Below are 22365 nucleotides of genomic sequence, written 5' to 3' on the forward strand. Positions count from 1 at the left end.
TCACCGGCGCGACATCTTGATCTCCACCGTAGCATCGTTGTCGTTTACGCTATCTATTGCTTCTACGACTATCGCTACCGCTTAGTGATAAAGTAAAGCAATTACAGGGCATTTGCATTTCATACAATAAAGCGACAACCATATGGCTCCTGCCAGTTGCCGATAACTTCGGTTACAAAACATGATCATCTCATACAATAAAATATAGCATCACGTCTTGACCATATCACATCACAACATGCCCTGCAAAAACATGTTAGACGTCCTCTACTTTGTTGTTGCAAGTTTTACGTGGCTGCTACAGGCTGAGCAAGAACCGTTCTTACCTATGCATCAAAACCACAATGATAGTTTGTCAAGTTAGTGCTGTTTTAACCTTCGCAAGGACCGGGCGTAGCCACACTCGGTTCAACTAAAGTTGGAGAAACAGACACCCGCTAGTCACCTGTGTGCAAAGCACGACGGTAAAACCAGTCTCGCGTAAGCGTACGCGTAATGTCGGTCCGGGCCGCTTCATCCAACAATACCGCTGAACCAAAGTATGACATGCTGGTAAGCAGTATGACTTGTATCACCCACAACTCACTTGTGTTCTACTCGTGCATATAACATCAACGCATAAAACCTAGGATCGGATGCCACTGTTGGGGAACGTAGTAATTTCAAAAAAATTCCTATGCACACGCAAGATCGTGGTGATGGTATAGCAACGAGAGGGGTGAGTGTTGTCCACGTACCCTCGTAGACCGTAAGCGAAAGCGTTATGACAACGCGGTTGATGTAGTCGTACGTCTTCACGATCCGACCGATCCAAGTACCGAACGTACGGCACCTCCGTGTTCAGCACACGTTCAGCTCGATGACGTTCCCCGGGCTCCAATCCAGCAAAGCGTCGGGGATGAGTTCCGTCAGCATGACGGCGTGGTGACGATGATGATGTTCTTCCGGCGCAGGGCTTCGCCTAAACTCCGCGACGATATGACCGAGGTGGAATATGGTGGAGGGGGGCACCGCACACGGCTAAGGAACGATCCGTAGATCAACTTGTGTCTTCTAGGGGTGCCCCCTCCCCCGTATATAAAGGGGGAGAGGAGGAGGGGGCCGGCCAAGGGGGGAGGCGCGCCCTAGGGGGGGCAATCCTACTCCAAGTAGGTTTGGCCACCCTTTCCTATTAGGAGTAGGAGAGGGAAGGAAGAGAGGGGAGGGAAGAAGGAAAGGGGGGGCCGGCCCCCTCCCAATTCGGATTGGGCTTGGGGGGGGGGCGCCCCCTCCTTTGCCCCTTCTCCCTCCTTTCCACTAAGGCCCAATAAGGCCCATATACTTACCGGGGGGTTCCGGTAACCTCCCGGAGCTCCGGTATATTCCCAATCTCATCTGAAACCTTTCCGGTATCCAAATATATTCGTCCAATATATCAATCTTTATGTCTCGACCATTTCGAGACTCCTCGTCACGTCCGTGATCACATCCGGGACTCCGAACAAACTTCGGTACATCAAAACTTATAAACTCATAATAAAACTATCATTGTAACGTTAAGCGTGCGGACCCTACGGGTTCGAGAACTATGTAGACATGACCTAGAACTATTCTCGGTCAATAACCAATAGCGGAACCTGGATGTCCATATTGGTTCCTACATATTCTAGAAGATCTTTATCGGTCAAACCGCATAACAACATACGTTGTTCCCTTTGTCACCGGTATGTTACTTGCCCGAGATTCGATCGTCTGTATCCAATACCTAGTTCAATCTCGTTACCGGCAAGTCTCTTTACTCGTTCCGTAATACATCATTTCATAACTAGTTCATTAGTTACAATGCTTGCAAGGCTTAAGTCATGTGTATTACCGAGAGGGCCCAGAGATACCTCTCCGACAATCGGAGTGACAAAACCTAATCTTGAATTATGCCAACTCAACATGTACCTTTGGAGACACCTGTAGAGCACCTTTATAATCACCCAGTTACGTTGTGACGTTTGGTAGCACACAAAGTGTTCTTCCAGTAAACGGGAGTTGCATAATCTCATAGTTACAGGAACATGTATAAGTTATGAAGAAAGCAATAGCAACATACTAAACGATCAAGTGCTAGGCTAACGGAATGGGTCATGTCAATCACATCATTCTCCTAATGATGTGATCCCGTTAATCAAATGACAACTCTTTTGTCCATGGCTAGGAAACATAACCATCTTTGATAAACGAACTAGTCAAGTAGAGGCATACTAGTGACTATATGTTTGTCTATGTATTCACACATGTATAATTGTTTCTAGTTAATACAATTCTAGCATGAATAATAAACATTTATCATGATATGAGGAAATAAATAATAACTTTATTATTGCCTCTAGGGCATATTTCCTTCAGTGGGATCTTCACATGAGGCTTTGTAAGCACCACTTGACTTGTTGTGGAGCTCTTCCTTATCCTTTAGTGACATCTCATGAGCAACAATTCTTCCAATGACTTCTGTTGGCTTGAGATCTTTGTAATTGGGCATCATTTGGATCAACGTGCACACTATATCATATTTTCCATCCAAGGCTCTTAGGATCTTCTTGATGATGAATTTGTCGGTCATCTCTTCACTTCCTAAGCCGGCAATCTCATTTGTGATGAGAGCAAGCCTAGAGTACATTTCAGCGATACCTTCACTATCCTTCATTCTGAACTTGTCAAGTTGACTTTGAAGCACATCGAATTTGGATTCCTTAACAGAGTCATTACCTTCGTGCATGTCAATCAAAGTATCCCAAATTTCCTTTGCATTCTCAAGACGGCTGATTTTGTTGAATTCTTCGGGGCACAATCCGTTGAAGAGGATGTCACAAGCTTGAGCATTGTATTGCAGCATCTTCAACTCTTCTGCGGTAGCTTCACGGCTTGGTTCTCTCCCATCAAAGAATTCACCTTGCAAGCCAATACACATAATAGCCCAAACGGCGGGGTTATGTCCAAGAATATGCATTTTCATCTTATGCTTCCAACTAGCAAAATTAGTACTGTCAAAGTAAGGACCTCTACGGTGGTAACTTCCCTCGCTAGACGCCATACTCTCCTAGGTTGTGAAACCAAGGCTATGACTACCAAAAGCTATGGAAATCAAAGCAAATGGAAACCAAAGCTCTGATACCACTTGTAGGATCGAAAATATGTCTAGAGGGGGGTGATTAGACTACTTGACCAAATAAAAAACATGCCTTTTCCCAATTTTAGTTTTGGCAGATTTTAGCAACTTAGCACAAGTCAAGCAATCAACCTACACATGCAATTCTAAGAGTATAGCAGCGGAATGTAAAACAATTGCATATGAAGGTAAAGGGGAGGAGTATGAGAAGGCAAACACAATTGGAGACACGGATGTTTTTGTCGTGGTTCCGATAGGTGGTGCTATCGTACATCCACGTTGATGGAGACTTCAACCCACGAAGGGTAACGGCTACGGGAGTCCACGGAGGGCTCCATCCACGAAGGGTCCATGAAGAAGCAACCTTGTCTATCCCACCATGGCCGTCGCCTACAAAGGACTTGCCTCACTAGGGTAGATCTTCACGAAGTCGGCGATCTCCTTGCCCTTACAAACTCGTTGGTTCAACTCCATAATCTTGTCGGAGGCTCCCAAGTGACACCTAACCAATCTAGGAGACACCACTCTCCAAGAAGTAACAAATGGTGTGTTGATGATGAACTCCTTGCTCTTGTGGTTCAAATGATAGTCTCCCCAACACTCAACTCTCTCTCACAGGATTTGGATTTGGTGAAAAGAAGATTTGAGTGGAAAGCAACTTGGGGAAGGCTAGAGATCAAGATTCATATGATAGGAATGGAATATCTTGACCTCAACACAGGTGTAGGTGGTTCTCTCTCAGAAAATGTATGTTCGAAGTGTAGGCATATTCTGATGACTCTCTCTTTGAATGAAGAGTGGATGGAGGGGTATATATAGCCTCCACATAAAATCTAACCGTTACACACAACTTACTAATCTCGGTGGGACCGAATTGTGAAACTCGGTCGGACCGATTTAGTAAATAATGTGACTGTTAGGATTTTCGGTGGGACCGACATGTCAACTCGGTGGGACCGATGTGGTTAGGGTTAGGGCATAACGTAATCTCGGTGAGACCAATTACACAAACTCGGTGAAACCGATTTTGGTAATAAGCTAACCAGAGAGTTGCTCAGGCAAACTCGGTGGGACCGATTCGCTCATCTCGGTTGGACCGAAACGTTACGAAAGGGAAACTGAGAGTTTGCATTGCAATCTCGGTGGGACTAATCGCTCATCTCGGTTGGACCGAAACGTTATGAAGGGAAACAGAGAGATTACAATCCCATCTCGGTGAGACCGAGATCCCTATCAGTGAGACCGATTTGATTAGGGTTTGTGGCAGTGGCTATGACATCTGAACTCGGTGGCGCCGGATAGAAAGAATCGGTGGGGCCGAGTTTGACTTTTGGTTTGGGTCATATGTGGATGTGAGAAAGTAGTTGAGGGCTTTGGAGCATATCACTAAGCATTTTGAGCAAGAACCTCATTAAGCAAGACCTCATCCCTCCTTGATAGTATTGGATTTTCTATAGACTCAATGTTATCTTGGATCACTAAAATAGAAAATGTGGAGTCTTGTGCTTTGAGCTTGAGCCAATCTTTTTGTCCATCGCATTGGGATCCACTTTTCTCATCCATGCCATGCCAATCATTTAGATTTCCTGAAATATTTATCTTGAAATAGCATTAGCTCAATGAGCTATATGTTGTTAGAAATTATCAAAACCACCCAGGGATAGTTGCACTTTCAGCGGGCATACCTCATTTGAGGGCCAGCCCCTTCTTTGCAGGTTATCCGGAGTCAAACATCTCTTATGAATGACCAGCCACATGAAAAATTTGCATCTAGGCGGAGCTTTTGATTTCCAGATTGGTTTATGGCAAGCAAAGCGCATATGTGCCGCGAAGAACATACCGTAAACACTGCTGACCGAGAAATTCAGATCACCCGTCAGCCCCCAAAACCAAGCTATCCGGAGCCTACGTAGATAGAACTGTGTCTTGAACGAGGTCCCAAACTTGTAGATATTGCGTCATGGCCTGGGCCGAGATGCCTCCTGAGATCACCCTAATCCAGCCCCCATTAGCAAGGGCCTCCTTCACCGAGCGACCAGAATCTTTGACGAAGGAAATCAAGGCAACGGTCAGCTCATCAATGGACCGCCCACCTGGCAGCCATTTCTCCGTCCAAAATTTGGCCCTCTGGCCATCGCCCGAACGTATTATCGTCGCCGCTTTAACCATGGCAGAAACTTCCTTCTCCGTCTCCTCTGGCAGCATACACCAAGGCCTCTCCTCGGCCTCCCATCTCAAGCACGGCCAGCGATAACGGAGGGCGAATCCAAACCATTTGAGATTCTTTTTTTAGGGTACGCCAAAGGCGTACCATAGCTTTATAGAAGGGAGAAAAATATTTACAAGAGTTTTACAAATGCGCTAGTTGGAGATCACAAACCGACCCCAACCAAGCCTCCACCCCACTCCTAATGCTACTCTACTACTCAGGTATCGATCGTCCTCCAAATGCTCCTGCCGTAGCCCAGGTCCTCAAATCGTCGAAGATCAAGTCCACGGTCTCCCATTCATTCTTGATTTGGCTCGATCCGAATACTCTCGCGTTCCTCTGCTTCCAAAGTGTCCAGCAGATGAGCATCATGAATGTGTCAAATCCTTTCCGCGTTTGCTTATGTATGCGTTTCCTAGCTTCCGTCCACCATTGCACCAAGCGAGACTCGTATGTTGGGCAAAGATCCATCCTCAATCCCATCCTGGTCATGCATCTGTACCACACTTGCCTTGAGAACACACATTGCTGCAAGATGTGGTCGACCGTGTCTTCCTCTTGGTCGCAGAAGTAGCATTTTGATGTTTGGTCTTGCAAACCGTGTCTCGCCCTTCTATCCGACGTCCACAATCGGTATTGCACCGCCAACCACATGAAGATTTTACACGCAAGTGGCGCCCAACATTTCCAGATTGCTCCGAAAGAGTGGAATCTAACTCCTCCCTCACAAAGCATCTTGTATGCGGAAGATGCGGTGTAGACTCCTGACACATTCCAAGCCCAAATGGGGCTATCCTCAGTTTGAGCATCCAATTGAACCTCGGATATGATCTCCCAAAGCCCGATGAACTGGGTAAGACCCTCCGTGCATAGGTCACCCACCACGTCGTTCATCCAAGCATGCATGTGCACCGCATCACGTACCAGCCTCTTGTTTGCTACCTACGTACGGACTATGGCCACAACCAAGGGGGCTAGCTCAGCGATGGTTGCGCCATGAAGCCACCGATCTTTCCAAAACCAGATTTTGTCTCCCGCTCCGACCTTCCATTTAACCAGGCTCCCAAAAGCTTGGGCCACCTTCTTATCCGCGGTCAAGTTGAGCCCTTGCCAAGGCCTGGAAGCATCTGTGCGTCTAAGCCATTCCCATCGTAATCTTAAAGCAATGCCGTGCTTAGATAAGTCAATAACGCCCAATCCACCCAAGTGTTTTGGCCTGCATACCCTTGCCGAGGATACCACACACTTGCGACCATTCACCTCCTCCGTCCCGGCCCAGAAAAAAGCCCGGCAACCTCTGTCCACCCTTTCCAAAGCCCATTTTGGCGCCTCCGCAACCATAAGGTGGTGTGTGGCCCGCGCCCTCATGACTTGGTTGACGAGGATAAGCCTCCCAGGTCTAGTCACCAAGCCCCTTTTCCATCCTGGCAATATGCGAAGGGCCGCATCCACAATCGGCTGCCACTCGGATCTCTTAAGTTGTTTGATGCTTAACTGGAGACCCAGGTACTTGCATGGAAATGTGGTGATCTTCCAAGGTAGTACCGACTTGACAAGCTCTTCATCCTCCGTGTCAGCTCGGATCATGATTGTCGCTGATTTGGCGAAGTTTACTTTAAGCCCCGATGCCACTCCAAAGATTGTGAGGGTTTCCTTAACGAATAGGAGATCTAGCCATGTTGGTTTGATCAATAGTACTACGTCATCCGCGTACAGAGACAGGCGCTGCATCAGGCTACATACATTGATCGTGCTCATCACTCGAGCCTCATGCGCCTTGATGATAATTGTCGTAAGAACATCCATGGCAATAACGAAAAGCAGAGGGGAAATCGAGTCCCCTTGCCTCAAACCTTTAGCGTGCATGAACTTGTTGCCAGCGCATCCGTTTACTAGCACTCTTGAGCTGGCAGTGGTAAGCAGAATTGCGATCCATGAAATCCAATGTTCCGAGAAACCTTTAGCTCTTAGTACTTCAAACAAAAACGGCCAAGCCAGGGAGTCAAAAGCTTTTGTAATGTCAAGCTTGAGCAGTACTCCTTTCGCTTTCCTTCGGTGCATCGAGCGCGCCATTTGCCTCACTAGCAAAAAATTATCATGCAAGCATCTCCCCTTGATGAAGGCGGACTGGTTCGCCTGGACCAGCTCTCCCATGCGCGGTCTGAGCCTTGCTGTCAGAAGTTTGGATGCAATCTTGGGCATGCTATGCACAAGGCATATAGGTCTGAAGTCGAATACCGTGGAAGCTTCTGGAGACTTTGGCAGAAGAGTGATCAAAGCTTGGTTTAACCTCCCAAAACCCCTTCCGTTACCAACAAAAAGCTTGTGAATCGCGGCAATGAGATCCACCTTGATTACGTCCCAAGCTTTCTGAAAGAACAATCCAATGAACCCGTCCGGTCCAGGTGCCTTGTCCGAGGGCATGTCCTTAATAACAGCCCAAATCTCGTCCTCAGTAAACACTCTGTCATGCTCAGAGAGATCTATGTGATCGACTCCTAATCCCTCCAAGTCCAGGGTGAAATCTCGTGCCACATCCTTGCCCAACAGCTCTTTGTAAGCATTGTAGAAGGCTTCCTCCTTTCCTTTCTGATCTGTGATAATACGACCGTCCATATGCAGAGAGGGGATGTAATTCTTCATACGCCTCCCATTCGCTACCAAGTGAAACAACTGCGTGTTCACATCCCCCTCTTGTAGCCATGTTATCCTCGACCTTTGCCTAGCAATGGTCCTTTCTAGGGAGGCCAACCCTAGCACAAGCTGCTTAAGGGTTCTTCTAAGCCATCGCTCCTCCTCCGTAAGCCTCCGATTCTCCTGAGCACAGTCGAACCGCATGATGACAATATTTGCGATGGCTATTTGCAGCTTGATATTTCCTATCTCCTTTTGACCCCATGTGGCAAGAGCTCTAGCCGTGTTACGAAGCAAGATATCAAGCCGCAAGAAAGGATCGGTGATATTCGGATCACATGTCCACGCCTCTTTGACTACATCAAGAAAACCCTCCATTTTGACCCAAAACTTCTCAAAGCAGAACCTCCTCCTAATGTGCATGGACTCTTGAAGCGTGAGGTGTAAAGGGCAATGATCCGAGTACTCGGTGGATAAAGCTTGAAGCAGGCACTCCGAGTGCTCGATCTCCCAGTCGACGGATACGAACGCACGATCGATCTTAGTGAGGGTGGGTGTCTCCCTTTCATTGCTCCAAGTGAATTTACGCCCATGCAAGAAAAGCTCCTTAAGTGCGTTCATGTCGACAAAACGTTTGAACTTCCCCATCATTCTCCAATCCAAGTTGGAATTGTTCTTGTCAGCCGCGTAGAGAATAAGGTTGAAGTCACCAATGACAAGCCACGGCCCGGGACTAAGCGATCTCCTCTCCGATAGCTCATTCAGGAAGCTAATCTTTTGATCGTCCTCCTGTGGCCCATATACTACTGTTAACCACCATGGTGTCCCCTCAATAGGCGAGACATACGCAGTAATGCAATGAGAGTCATTGACGTAGTTCGTCAACCGAACCCTCGTGGTGTCCCAAGCCACGAAAATACCTCCTCTAGTCTCCGACGCCGGTAAGTAAGTGAAACCATCATAATTAGGTCCCATGCATTGCAAGATTACATACTTGTCCACCACTTCTAACTTAGTTTCTAAAATACAAACGATCGCCGCATGGACAGACTCCACGAACCCTCTAAGAGCCTTCCTCTTGGCTGGATTGTTAAGACCTCTAACATTCCAGCACACTAACTCCAAGGCGTTGCACGACATCAGGCAATGATGACTCCAACACCACGGCTGCCGACGCCTTACTGCGCCAAAAGGGGTTCAGCCCTCCCAGTCTCCCCCGCTAGATTTAGCGGTATTGCCTTCCCGAAGATGGCCGCTATAGCCCTCAACTGCGGCTCCTGTAACGGCGAGTCAAAGACCGTACGTAGCTGACCTAGCGCGTCCTCGGATACCGCCAGATCATCGCAGTCAAACCCCAGGGTTTTCAGCAACACCGTTTCTGCAGCCGATGCCTTCGTCTTCCTGGCTCCACCAGAGCAAATGGACCGGGTAGTGCGGCGCGGTGTGAATGGGTCCTGGCCCGCTTTGACTCCTCTTAGTCCATCGAACTCCTTGAGAAGAGGTGGTGCAAGTTTCTTGAGAAGGCCCGCACAAAAGGCTTTGATGTTACCCAACGCCACAATTTCCTTGGCGGAGAGGTGTCCCTCTTGGTGCTGCGTTGCCACCACACAAGCCATAGCCAGCGCGTCGTTAGCGCCATGCAGCGGCTCCTGCATGCACGCGCTAGGCGTAATCACATCAGCGCACCCCATCTCCTATGGCGTGGGTCCGCAGTCCGACGAACCACCTCCTGGAACCACCTCCCCTTCCTCTGTCGTTGGCCGCAACAAATCTGTCACCGGGGCCCACCCGTCTGCTGCTTTGTCGGCCAGCAACGCCACATGGGAACAGTTCACAGATTCCACCTCGGGTTCCGTTGCCTACTGGTCTGAGGCGGCCCCCACCGGCCGGTCCAGCAAACCCGCGTCCACACGCGCCGCGCCAGAGCAAGCCTGATTTGGATCCACCAATGTTGTATCCTCCAGAGCCTTATCTATTCCTCCGGGATCCGCAGAGGGCCCAGAATCAATCATTAGCTGCAATCCTCCATTAGTGGCCGCGCGACCCCCAGACTCTCCTTGGTCAAAAGCCGTTTCAAACGACCCAATCGGAACCCGCTGCACCAAATCAGCCACCGCAGCCTCAGACGTAGGCATGGCCCCACAGCTCCGACCCGGATCTTCTGTGGCCAGCCTCGTCGCTGGAGGCATACGAACGGCTGTATCTTCAACCTCCCGCTGCGCTGCTGGCGGCACACACGCAGCAATTTCCTCAACCTCCCGTCTCGCTCCCGACGCCGTAGTCCCGGTGGCGATCGCCGGTGCGCGCACCGTCACCGCCGAGCCGCGCGCCATCGGCGGGATTCTCCATTCAGACGGCCCGATGCGCCCCGTCAGCGCATGGAGATAGGAACCTCCATGCACTCCGCTTGCCGGCGCCCCACCACGGTGATCACGAACTCCCCTTGTCCACGGCAAAACACGCCACTCACCCCGGCCGGAGAAGTCCTCCGAGTCGTCCGGCATCCCGCTTTGGCCACTCCCATCAGAACTCGGCGGCCGCAGCCAGCGCTCCGGCCCCTCATGATCTCACATCCGCCCTATGTGAATGAGCGTCTTGTACTCTAGCAGGGCACGCGACGTGGGCCGCCGCGCCGCCGGTCCTCCAAACACCTCCGGCTCCGGCACTCAGATACGCTTGGCCACCGGCACCTCGTCCGGGTCGATGCACCATGCCCGAAGCTTGAAGAGGGACAAGTCCTCTCTATTCTTTGTCTCCGGCGCTAAGCTCTCCACCAGACATGACGTGCCAAGAATCTCCGCCGCCGTCTCAGTCGTCCACGTATGAGAAGGAATCCCCTCAATCATAATGTCCACTTGAGTGCGCATCACTCTCGTAACAGCTTGAGCTTGCTTGAGCCACGGTTTGACGAACAGCTTGAAGAACCCGTGCTCTATGGTGCCCGCCGCCAAAGCTCTGTTGTGCAACTCTGGCGCCGCAAAAACAATCAAGAAATCCTCCGGGTGGTATTTATGAACGGAGAAACGATGGCGAGGTATGCGCAACTCCTCCGACAAGGCCTCCGCCGCCTCCTGGCAAGACACCACAGGCCGTGTTCCTCCCACATAGGCAACCACCGCCAACCTCAAACGTTGCTCGAGATCCTCCGTCTCCTGCATCCGGCGAAGCACGCAGATACTCCCGGTAGCAGCAGCGGCAGCCGAAGCCTGCCCAGACCCCACAGGTGCGGTGTCGGCCGGGACCGACGAGGGCCTCTCCAAGGGAGTGGCCTGCCTAGTCGCCGGCGACAGCCTGTTCGCAGGTCCGGCCTGCATCAGCGGCTGCGACGCACGCGCTACCTTAGCCACCGCATCTCGCCGGAGATCTTCCTCTGACCTGGGGCTCCGAGGCCGCTTGCAATCCGTGGATATGTGACCCTCTAGGCCGCACCGGATGCAGAGCGGAGGGAACCAACAATCTTCCCGACGATGGCCCTCGCGAAAGCAACTGAAGCAGAGACCGAACAGGTCCGACGGGATCTCCCTCCGCTCCGGCGACGGAGCCGGGGAACGCGACGAACGTGACCAGACTCCACCCGCCGCCGCCTGCTGCTTACGAAAGGCCTTTCTTTTGCGCCACAGCGCCTTGCGCGAAGGCCCAGGCTTGCGCCACGGCATGGCGGAGCCCGCGGCAGGCCCAGGGTAGGCCCCAGCAGGCGCGCCTCCAGCCCCAGTCGAGCGCTCCCCCGAGTCGGACGACGCAGACAACCCCAGGCCGGAGACGATGGGTTGGAGTCTGGAAGAAACCGAGGCCGGGCTAGCGGAGCTGGAGGCCATGGCGAATCCCGCACGGAAACGAAGCAGGCGGAAGGGAGGCGCCGGGGCCCGGGTGGCCGCCGGCGAGGAAGGTGGGCGCCGAGGCCTGGGTGGCCACCGGCGAGGGAGGGGAAGGTGGACGTCGGGGCCGGAGTGGCCGCCGGCGGGGACGCGCACCGCTAGGCGGGGGTGCGCTTCGCTTCGCTTACAGAATGGTGTCTACCACCATTTGAGATTCATGATAAGAAAAATGGTTACAAATATGGTTACAAATACTCCCAGGCTTACAGAATGTAGTGAATTTTTCTTATTTGAGATTCATGATAAGAAAAATTCACTACATGTCCTATTAATTACTTGCGCTGGCGCCAACTTTAGTTTCTATGGTTACAAATACCCGAAATACAGTCACCAAACTTGCTCTAGGGATCATGTACGGTTTATTATACGGTTTTGTGTACGTATGTGCTGAGCTGGCTCTAGTCAACCGATGACAAGCGTGCATTGACTGGCACATGTGCCCAGCTCGCTCGAATATGCATGCACGCAGGGGTCTTTTTGCAAAACTGCCAGTTATTAAAAGATAAGAAAAGTTCACTAACGGGCGCGCGCTCCTCCAGTCCTCCTGCTCCTTGCCGTCCTCCTCGCGTCCTCCTTGTGCGCCGGCTCCGCGGCGCCGCTGGCGGCCGAGCGGACGCGCCGGAAGGACCCCCTCGACGGGCACCGGCCCTACGCCAGCGGCTGGAACATCAGCGACCGACACTACATCGCCGTAAGTCGACCCGTTCTTGACCTACTAGGCTTGCACTCATGCTTGCGCTCGTGCTCACCGTCGATGCATGCTGCTTGCAGTCGGTGGCCTTCAGCGCGGCGCCGGCGTTCGCGGCCGCGGCGGTCTGGCTCGTCGGCTTCGCTCTGGCGGCGCTCGTGGCCTGCTGCTGCCGGTGCTGCCGCGGCAGCCCCACCAGGGACGACGACTACTCCTACTCGCGCAAGACCTTCGCCGCCTCCCTCCTCCTCCTCCTCGCCTTCACCGCCACCGCCATGTAAGCAAGCTCAAAATCCCCATTCCTTCACCATATGGAAACCGAGCCCATGAACTAAGCTGACCAGTCGGAGTTTGTGTAAGCATAACATCGGGTGCGCGGTGCTGTACGACGGGCAGGCCAAGCTAGACGGCAGCACGTCGGCGACGCTGCGGTACGTGGTGCGCCAGTCGGACAGCCCGGCGGCCTGCCTGCGGGGGTTCGCCGGGTTCATCGAGACGGCCAAGGCGTCCGGCGGCGCCGGCATGCCGCGCGACCTCGGGGTCAAGGTCGACCAGGTGGCGAACAGGGTGGGCGCCGCGGCCGACGAGCTCGCCGTGCGCACCGCCAGCAACGCGCGCAAGATCCGGACCGTGCTGGACACCACGTACGTAGTATCGTATAAACATCCATCGACCCGATCGATTCGATCAGGCCATGGACTGATTAACTGATCATGATGTTTTTGGTGTGTGATTGGCTGATTGCAGAAGGAAGATCCTGATCGGCGTCGCAGCCGTGATGCTGGTGCTGGCGTTCCTGGGCCTTGGTGAGATTTTTCGTTAGGACAAAGACATATGGATTATGATGTCACAAATTGTCTCTTTTTAAAATGTTGCTTGAGATTTTGGTTAAATCATGCATGCTTAACTTTCTGGTGAATATTAAAAAAATATACATTTCTTGACTTTGCAATTCTAGGTGACTCAGTCAACTAAAAATTAGCAATTCCCATAAGAACAAAAAAAAAACTAACTTTGTAATTTCTGTAATAAAAAAAGTATGGATAATTACTAGTATAACATTTATATAAAAAACTAACTTTGTAATTTATATGTAACTTGAAGGGGAGCCTTGGCGCAGTGGTAAAGCTGCTGCCTTGTGACCATGAGGTCATGGGTTCAAGTCCTGGAAACAGCCTCTTACAGAAATGTAGGGAAAGGCTGCGTACTATAGACCCAAAGTGGTCGGACCCTTCCCTGGACCCTGCGCAAGCGGGAGCTACATGCACCAGGTTGCCCTTTTTTGTAATTTATATGTAACTAGTATCTTAACCACCATATTTATATTGGAATGCATGAAAAAAATTGCGCCTCATATCCAAAGTGAGAAAGCTAGTAAAGTCATATCCAAAAGTGTCAATTATAATGAAAGGAGAATATGTGTGCTATATTGTTTTGAGCCCTATTTATATATTTCTGTCTGAATTCTGCAATCCGGAGCTCAGCAGAGTAACTGACAGAGGAACGTCTGCTCATGTGTCTTTCAGCACGGTGGGCGACACGTGCGTGGCCATGGAGGAATGGGTCCTCCGCCCGCCGGACAGCAACAACAGCATCGCCCTGGACGACATCCTCCCGTGCGCCGACGCGGCGGCGACCTCGGAGGCGCTGCGCCGGAGCAAGGAGGTGAACCACCAGCTGGTGGCCACCCTCAACGACATGCTCGCCAACGTCTCCAACGCCAACGCCTGCCCGCCGGGCTCTGGCCCGCCTCTCAACTACAACCAGTTGGGCCCGCCGGTGCCGCTCCTCTGCAGCCCCTACCGCACCGACCTGTCCTACCGCCCCTGCGCCGCCAGCGAGGTGCCGGGCGCCTTCGCGCCGCAGGCGTGGTGGGGCCACGTGTGCCAGGTGGCGGGCGCGCCGGGCCCGGAGACGTGCGCGACCCCCGGGCGGCTCACGCCGTCGATGTAACGCCCAGGCGCCGGCCGTGGCGAACGCCAGCGCGGGGCTGGTTGGGTACGGGCCGGTGCTGGCGGACTGCGGCGCGGCGGAGCCGGCGCACAAGGAGGACCCGAGGAGGACGGCGAGGAGTAGGAGGAGCGCGCGCCTGCGAGACGAACCCATGGCTGGCTGAGCGGACGATGGTCAAGAGTCAAGACAAGAGTATTATTTTCACGAGATTTTTTACTGTGCATCATACTACCTACTGTGATGGGTAGTATTTGCTAGATCCAACTGCCAGTATGGATCGGTCAAATTTTCACGCTAGGACATATGGGTAATTTCTTTGGAGATAGATTTATTTTTTGTTAGTTCTAATCACAATTAATAATTCTAATAAATTAAATTTACCCATCCGATTCGACGCGGCACCGTTCATCCGCTACTCGCGACGCCTCGCTGCTGCAAAGTCTCCATGCAGTGCGCCGGTGCAAAAACGGGATGAGCAGCGACAGCGAGATAATGCGATGGCGAGCAAGGCGGCACAGGCGTGGTGCGACGGCAGCCTGCAGCGGCGGACGACATCGTCTGACACCTCGGTGCACTCCGTCAGCCTCCTTGCGCGGAGGCACGAGCAACTGCGTGTGCGACCTCGTCGCCACTGCTCCCTTGGGCTGCTGGAGCGGCTCCGCGGGTGCGGCGCAAGAGGAAGCCGCCATCTGATTGTTGCGTACGTGTGACGTGCTTGTGCATCCGGCCGGCGGCGAGTCTATTAACGTAGCTTTTCTATGTCATTGTGCATGTGCGGTACAGCCCAGCTTGAAGTACGAACCAATACCATGAGCTTCGTTTCATCGTTTTCGTTGTGCGTCATCTGGCCAAAAGAACTGGACGGCATGGACTGCGCCATGTCGAGGAAGGAGATCAATAAACATTAGAGTACCCAAAATGACCCTAATGAGTCAATATACTGCCGAAAATCTATTGTAGTATTGGCTTATTTGGGCCCTCCAAGCGATAGAAATGAATGGCCCAGATAGATTTGATGCACCGTATCTTTTAATAATTGGCAGTTTTGCAAAAAGACCCCTACATGCATGCGTATTCGAGCGAGCTGGGCACATGTGGCAGTCTATGCATGCTTGGCATCGGTTGACTAGATCCAGCTCAACACATACGTACACAAAACCGAATGAACTGTACATGACCCCTTAGAGCAAGTTTGGTGATTGTATTTTGGGTATTTGTAACCACAGGGACTAAACCTGGTGCCAGCGTAAGTAATAGAACATATAGTGACTTTTTCTCATTCAAGATCCCCAAGCCACCACATTCTTTGGGCATGCAAACCCGTGACCATGGGAAAGTACAAGTGTCTCTGGTCTGATGGGAAAGTACAAGTAGTAAGTAGAAATAATTTCCCGGAAATCATGCAGATTGTCTCTGGTCTAGGTCTGATGGGAAAGTACAATTGTCTTTGGTCTAGGTCTCATTTCTCGGAAATCATGCAGAAATAATTTGTCGTTTTCCACACCCACCCTAAGATTCCCACTTGTCTTCTTAGTATAACCTCAATCATATGTACAGTTATATACATTTCAGTGATTGGTATGCTAGGTTGCAGCTGCAGTTTTGTGTGCTGGTGCAGGAAACGCTTAGAACAGACAGAGATACAAGTGATTGTACCGGGCCAAAATCATTGTTTTGATTTTGTGGTAACACTTTAGCATAAAATGAACTCCTCACGAAATTATTCATAATCTGACCCTTTTAAGAAACGTCAGGGAACGTGGAGTTTTTGGTGAACATGGAAACGTTAAACCAGCCCGTGTTACCGCCCTGGCCCACGGCCAGGCCGTGTTGGCATTGCTGGTGGCAGGTTGGAAACGCCAAACACGCCATAGCCCATGGCGATTCTGCCCTAGATATTTTAAGTGGCCGTGGGGCTCTGACCCACCACTCACCACTCACGTTTTTCTCCCCCATTAGTCATCCCGAGCTCTTGCCCCTTTTCCCGTTTGTCTTCTTTACTTAAACCCACTCAAATCATGGCAAATCGGTTGTGTTGGTCTATGGATCCAGTGTCATTTCCGTTCCTTGAGGTAATCTCCTTCATATCACAAATTTTTAATGGTTGGATTTGTGTATTTGGATTGTTTTGTTCATGTGGATCCTAACCCCGGTTTTGAACATTGTTCCACAATATGATGTTTGTAGTGTTTACTAATGAGTATGGTTGGTCCAGTAGTGTTGATTTCTGATGTGGATGAACAAAGCTTAGGGTTTGGGTTGCTTAATGTTAGGATTTGGGTAATGCTTAATTTGGATGAACAAAATTGTTCTAGGTTGTTTTATATTCAATGTGTTAAATTTTACATTGCTCCTTTGTTGCTTATGGTGCCATTGTTTTTTAGATGGGGAGGATTGTGAATATTCATTATGTTGACAAAACGACAATTATGAATGTTGATAAAAGTGTTGACATTTCTTTAGAATCCTAGTTATGATGAGGTTGTGGAAGAAACACCGATTAGATTAAAGTGGATGTATGCAAGTGACCAAGTTGAACTAGTAGGAAGATATGATGTTGGGAGGGGACACAAGTGTCGAATTAAGATGATGCCTATCAAGTCCAATTTGCAATGGGGTGCATATAAGGAGGTTGTTGCATCTTCGGACGTCAAATCACTCGAAGTGTTTGCTACTAAGGCGGTCAGAGCTCCTCTCTTTCATGTTAACTTGAACCAAACCTTGTATAAGCCCGATTAGTAGTGTGTCGCCACTTGTTGAGCAAAGATTTGAAGTGCAAGTCGCCAATGCAATGAGCCACCCTCCCATTAGCCAATCAAATGAATGTGAGGTGAAAGATATTCAGCATGGCAACGAACAAGTTGATTATATCAATGTGTATCCCCAATATGAGTTTGAGGGTGGAGCACCGATCAATGACGATGGTCATGACTCCAAGCAAGAGGATGAGAAGCACTCCAACATTCTTGGTGACATAGAGGCCCAAGTTAGACATAAGGACATGGACCCTGACGTCATCTATCAGCGTGCTTGTGTGGATTACTCGAATGATGAAGGCCCGACGAATGAGTTGGACGAGGATGGATTCATGGACAAAGAAGCAGAGTGGTACACAAAAATCACCGGTCGGGATCAAAAAGTGCCCTTGTTTTGTGATGTTAGCCTTGCTTATAAGGGCAGGGGCGTTTTGGCTTTTGGGAGCACATGCTCCTTCGTGTACAGTAATCGGAAAAAATAGTAGATGTTGGTAAAAAATTCTGATTATTTTTGTATATGTTCGTGTTAGTGTCGCAAGCATCCTTGACAACTTTCATGTGAAATGGAGCAGCAATGTTTAATCAGTGAATAAATAATTTGGGGAGACATTTGTGGGTACCATTTGGCATTTAACTAGTTTTTTTTTGCACAGGCCAAAATGCTTAACCTTTTTGCCTAAGAACTTGTAGGCAGCATTTGGATGTGACTATGAACACATAGAATTTTTGTTGGAATTCTTTTTACATTCAAAAATCATTTTCATCTGCGGGAGTATGTGCACCTGAGAGCCAATTGGATTTCTGTTGCTTATAAGGCCATAGTCGATGGTGGCATGAGTAGGACAATTGAGGCAAGACCATTTCCCAAGTAGTACATCTGACGAATCCACTATGTCTTACCTAAGGAAAGGTTTGATGTTCGAGCACATGCTAGAATTCAAGATGTGGTTGTCTGAGTATGCTATTAAGCACCATAGACCTTTCATGGTTGTTCACTCGGACTGCAAGTAGAGATACACCGTGAAATGTGAGGCCGGAAGATGCTCATGGGAAGTTCATGGAAGATTCGCGAAAGATGAATGGTGGAAGATAACTAACTACAAGACCAGTCACCAATGCAAACCGCCATCCGTAGAAGCACACAAGACACATCGTCAGCTAACCACGGAATTCATCGGTTATAAGTACCAGAAACATATAGCCAAGGGTCTAACCATTAAGGTGAAGTTGATGATGAGTTGGGTAGAATATAAGTTTGGATATAAGGTCAAGTACGGAAAAACATGGAAGGCCAATCAGGTTGCTCTTAGAATGTTTTATGGTGGATAGAAGAGGCGTACAACATGCTCCTCAGGTTGTTGGTAGTGATGTCCTATAGAAACCCAGGAATGTATCACTATGTCTAGGAAATTGATGGAGTCTTCCGTCATGCCTTTTGGACATTCGGCCCATGCATTGCAGCTTTTGAGCATTGTCGTCTGGTCTTGTCTATAGAAGGAACATTCTTGATAGGTAAATACAAGGGCACAATCATGATAGCAATGGCACGTGATGCTAACAGGTGTTGCTTGTGGTATTTGCTTTGATGCCCATCAAGAACTAAGACAACTGGGAATGGTTCATGAGAGTTGTTAGGAGCACGGTCATTCCTCTGGATAGGGAGGTATGCATCATATCGGACCGTCACCGAGGCATACTAAAGGTCGTGGATATTCACATTCCAGGGTGTGCGAGGCTACACCACCGATAGTGCATGAGGCACTTTGTGGCACACTTTTATGTAGCTTGTAAGAACAGGGATCTTTGCAAGGATCTGGCCTCTGTGTGTCTAGCCTTCTGATATGTCTCCAACGTATCTATAATTTTTGATTGTTCCATGCTATTATATTACCTGTTTTGGATGTTTATGGGCTTTATTTTACACATTTATATCATTTTTGGGACTAACCTACTAACCGGAGGCCCAGCCTGTATTGCTGTTTTTTTGCCTATTTCAGTATTTCGAAGAAAAGGAATACCAAACAGAGTCCAAACAGAATGAAACCTTCGGGGGCGTGATTTTTGGAACGAACGTGATCCGGAGAACTTGGAGTGCAAGTCAAGAAGCAATCGAGGCGGCCAGGAGATAGGAGGGCGCGCCCACCCCTCCTGGGCACGCCCCTGTCTCCTGGGCCCCTCGAGCGACCACTGACGTACTTCTTCCTCCTATATAAGCCTACATACCCCGAAAACATCCGGGGAGCCACCGAAGAAATATTTCCGCCACTCTAACCTTCTGTATCCGCGAGATCCCATCTTGGAGCCGTCGCCGGCGTTCTGCCGGAGGGGGAATCCACCACGGAGGGCTTCTACATCAACACCATAGCCCTTCCGATGAGTTGTAAGTAGTTTACCACAGACCTTCGGGTCCATAGTTATTAGCTAGATGGCTTCTTCTCTCTTTTTGGATCTCAATACAATGTTCTCCCCCTCTCTTGTGGAGACCTATTCGATGTAAACTCTTTTTGCGGTGTGTTTGTCGAGATCCGATGAATTGTGGGTTTATGATCAAGTTTATCTATGAATAATATTTGAATCTTCTATGAATTCTTTTATGCATGATTGAGTTATCTTTGCAAGTCTCTTCGAATTATCAGTTTGGTTTGGCCTACTAGATTGATCTTTCTTGCCATGGGAGAAGTGCTTAGCTTTGGGTTCAATCTTGCGGTGTCCTTACCTAGTGACAGAAAGGGTTGCAAGGCATGTATTGTATTGTTGCCATCGAGGATAAAAAGATGGGGTTTATATCATATAGCTTGTTCTACATCATGTCATATTTCTTAATGCGTTACTCTGTTCTTATGAACTTAATACTCTAGATGCATGCTGGATAGCGGTCGATGTGTGGAGTAATAGTAGTAGATGCAGACATGAGTCGGTCTACTTGTCACGGACATGATGCCTATATACATGATCATGCCTAGATAATCTCATAATTATTCTCTTTTCTATCAATTGCTCGACAGTAATTTGTTCACCCACCGTAATACTTATGCTATTTTGAGAGAAGCCTCTAGTGAAACCTATGGCCCCCGGGTCTATCTTTTATCATATAAGCTTTCAATCTACTTTTATTTGCATCTTTACTTTTTGCATCTATATTATAAAATACCAAAAATATATTTATCTTATCATATTATCTCTATTAGATCTCACTTTCGCAAGTGGCCGTGAAGGGATTGACAACCCCTTTATCGCGTTGGTTGCGAGTTCTTTGTTTGTTTGTGTAGGTTCATGGGACTTGTGAGGAGCCTCCTACTGGATTGATACCTTGGTTCTCAAAAACTGAGGGAAATACTTACGCTACTCTGCCGCATCACCCTTTCCTCTTCAAGGAAAACCAACGCAAGCTCAAGATGTAGCACCTTCTCCCTTGAGTTATTCAAGAAACACTTGGACAAAATTTACGAGAAGATGAATGAAGGTAGGGAAGATTTTCTAGAAAGGAATATTGATAAGAGACACAAGTGGTCACGGGGATGCGATGAAGGAGGCATGAGATATGGTGACATGACAAGCAATCTTGTTAAATGCTTCAGCTCTTTGTTGAAGGGTTGATACGTCTCCAACGTATCTATAATTTTTGATTGCTCCATGCTACTTTATCTATTGTTTTGGACTATAATGGGCTTTATTTTCCACTTTTATATTATTTTTGGGACTAACCTATTAACCGGAGGCCCAACCCAGAATTGTTGTTTTTTGCCTATTTCAGTGTTTCGAAGAGACGGAATATCAAACGGAGTCCAAACGGAATGAAACCTTCGGAATGAAACCTCCAGGAGACTTGGACCCTACTCCAAGGAGTACCAGAGGCGGTCAAGAGGGTGGGGGCGCGCCCTCCCCCCCTGAGCGCGCCCCCCTACCTCGTGGCCCCCCTGACGCTCCACCGACGTACTCCTTCCTCCTATATATACCTACGTACCCCCAACAGATCGGGGACGGAGCCAAAAACCTAATTCCACCGCCGTAACTTCCTATATCCACGAGATCCCATCTTGGGGCCTATTCCGGAGCGCCGCCGGAGGGGGCATCCACCATGGAGGGCTTCTACATCATCACCATAGCTCCTCCGATGAAGTGTGAGTAGTTTACTTCAGACCTTCGGGTCCATAGTTAGTATCTAGATGGCTTCTTCTCTCTTTTTGGATCTCAATACAATGTTCTCCCCCTCTCTCGTGGAGATCTATTCGATGTAATCTTCTTTTTGCGGTGTGTTTGTTGAGACCGATGAATTGTGGGTTTATGATCCAGCTTATCTATGGAAAATATTTGATTCTTCTCTGAATTCTTTTATGTATGATTAAGTTATCTTTGCAAGTCTCTTCGAATTATCCGTTTGGTTTGGCCAACTAGATTGATAGTTCTTGCAATGGGAGAAGTGCTTAGCTTTGGGTTCAATCTTGCGATGACCTTACCCAGTGACAGAAAGGGTTGCAAGACACGTATTATATTGTTGCCATCGAGGATAACAAGATGGGGTATTTATCATATTGCATGAATTTATTCCTCTACATCATGTCATCTTGCTTAAGGCGTTACTCTGTTTTTAACTTAATACTCTAGATGCATGCTGGATAGCGGTTGATGACTGGAGTAATAGTAGTAGATGCAGAATCGTTTCGGTCTACTTGTCACGGACGTGATGCCTATATACATGATCATTGCCTAGATAACCTCATAACTATGCTCAATTCTGTCAATTGCTCAACAGTAATTTGTTCACCCATCGTAGAATACTTATGCTCTTGAGAGAAGCCACTAGTGAAACCTATGGCCCCGGGGTCTATTCTCATCATATCAATCTCCATCACTTTATTTACTTGCTTTTGCTTTTACTTTTTACTTTGTATCTTTATACCAAAAATATTATCTCTATCAAATCTCACACTCGTAAGTGACCGTGAAGGGATTGACAACCCCTAAGCGTTGGTTGCGAGTAGCTATCGTTTTGTGCAGGTATGAGGGACTTGCGTGTGGTCTCCTACTGGATTGATACCTTGGTTCTCAAAAACTAAGGGAAATACTTACGCTACTGTGCTGCATCATCCTCTCCTCTTCGGGGAAATCCAACA

At 49.0% G+C, this 22365-nt stretch overlaps 1 pseudogene; it reads left to right on the plus strand.

Annotated features, from left to right (window-relative positions):
* Positions 1 to 11792: 11792 nt before the first annotated feature.
* On the plus strand, positions 11793 to 14875 carry LOC119320758 (annotated as a pseudogene).
* Positions 14876 to 22365: the final 7490 nt, after the last annotated feature.

The sequence above is a fragment of the Triticum dicoccoides genome, chromosome 6B (genome assembly GCF_002162155.2).
Source record: "Triticum dicoccoides isolate Atlit2015 ecotype Zavitan chromosome 6B, WEW_v2.0, whole genome shotgun sequence".
In the NCBI taxonomy this organism is placed as follows: Eukaryota; Viridiplantae; Streptophyta; class Magnoliopsida; order Poales; family Poaceae; genus Triticum; species Triticum dicoccoides.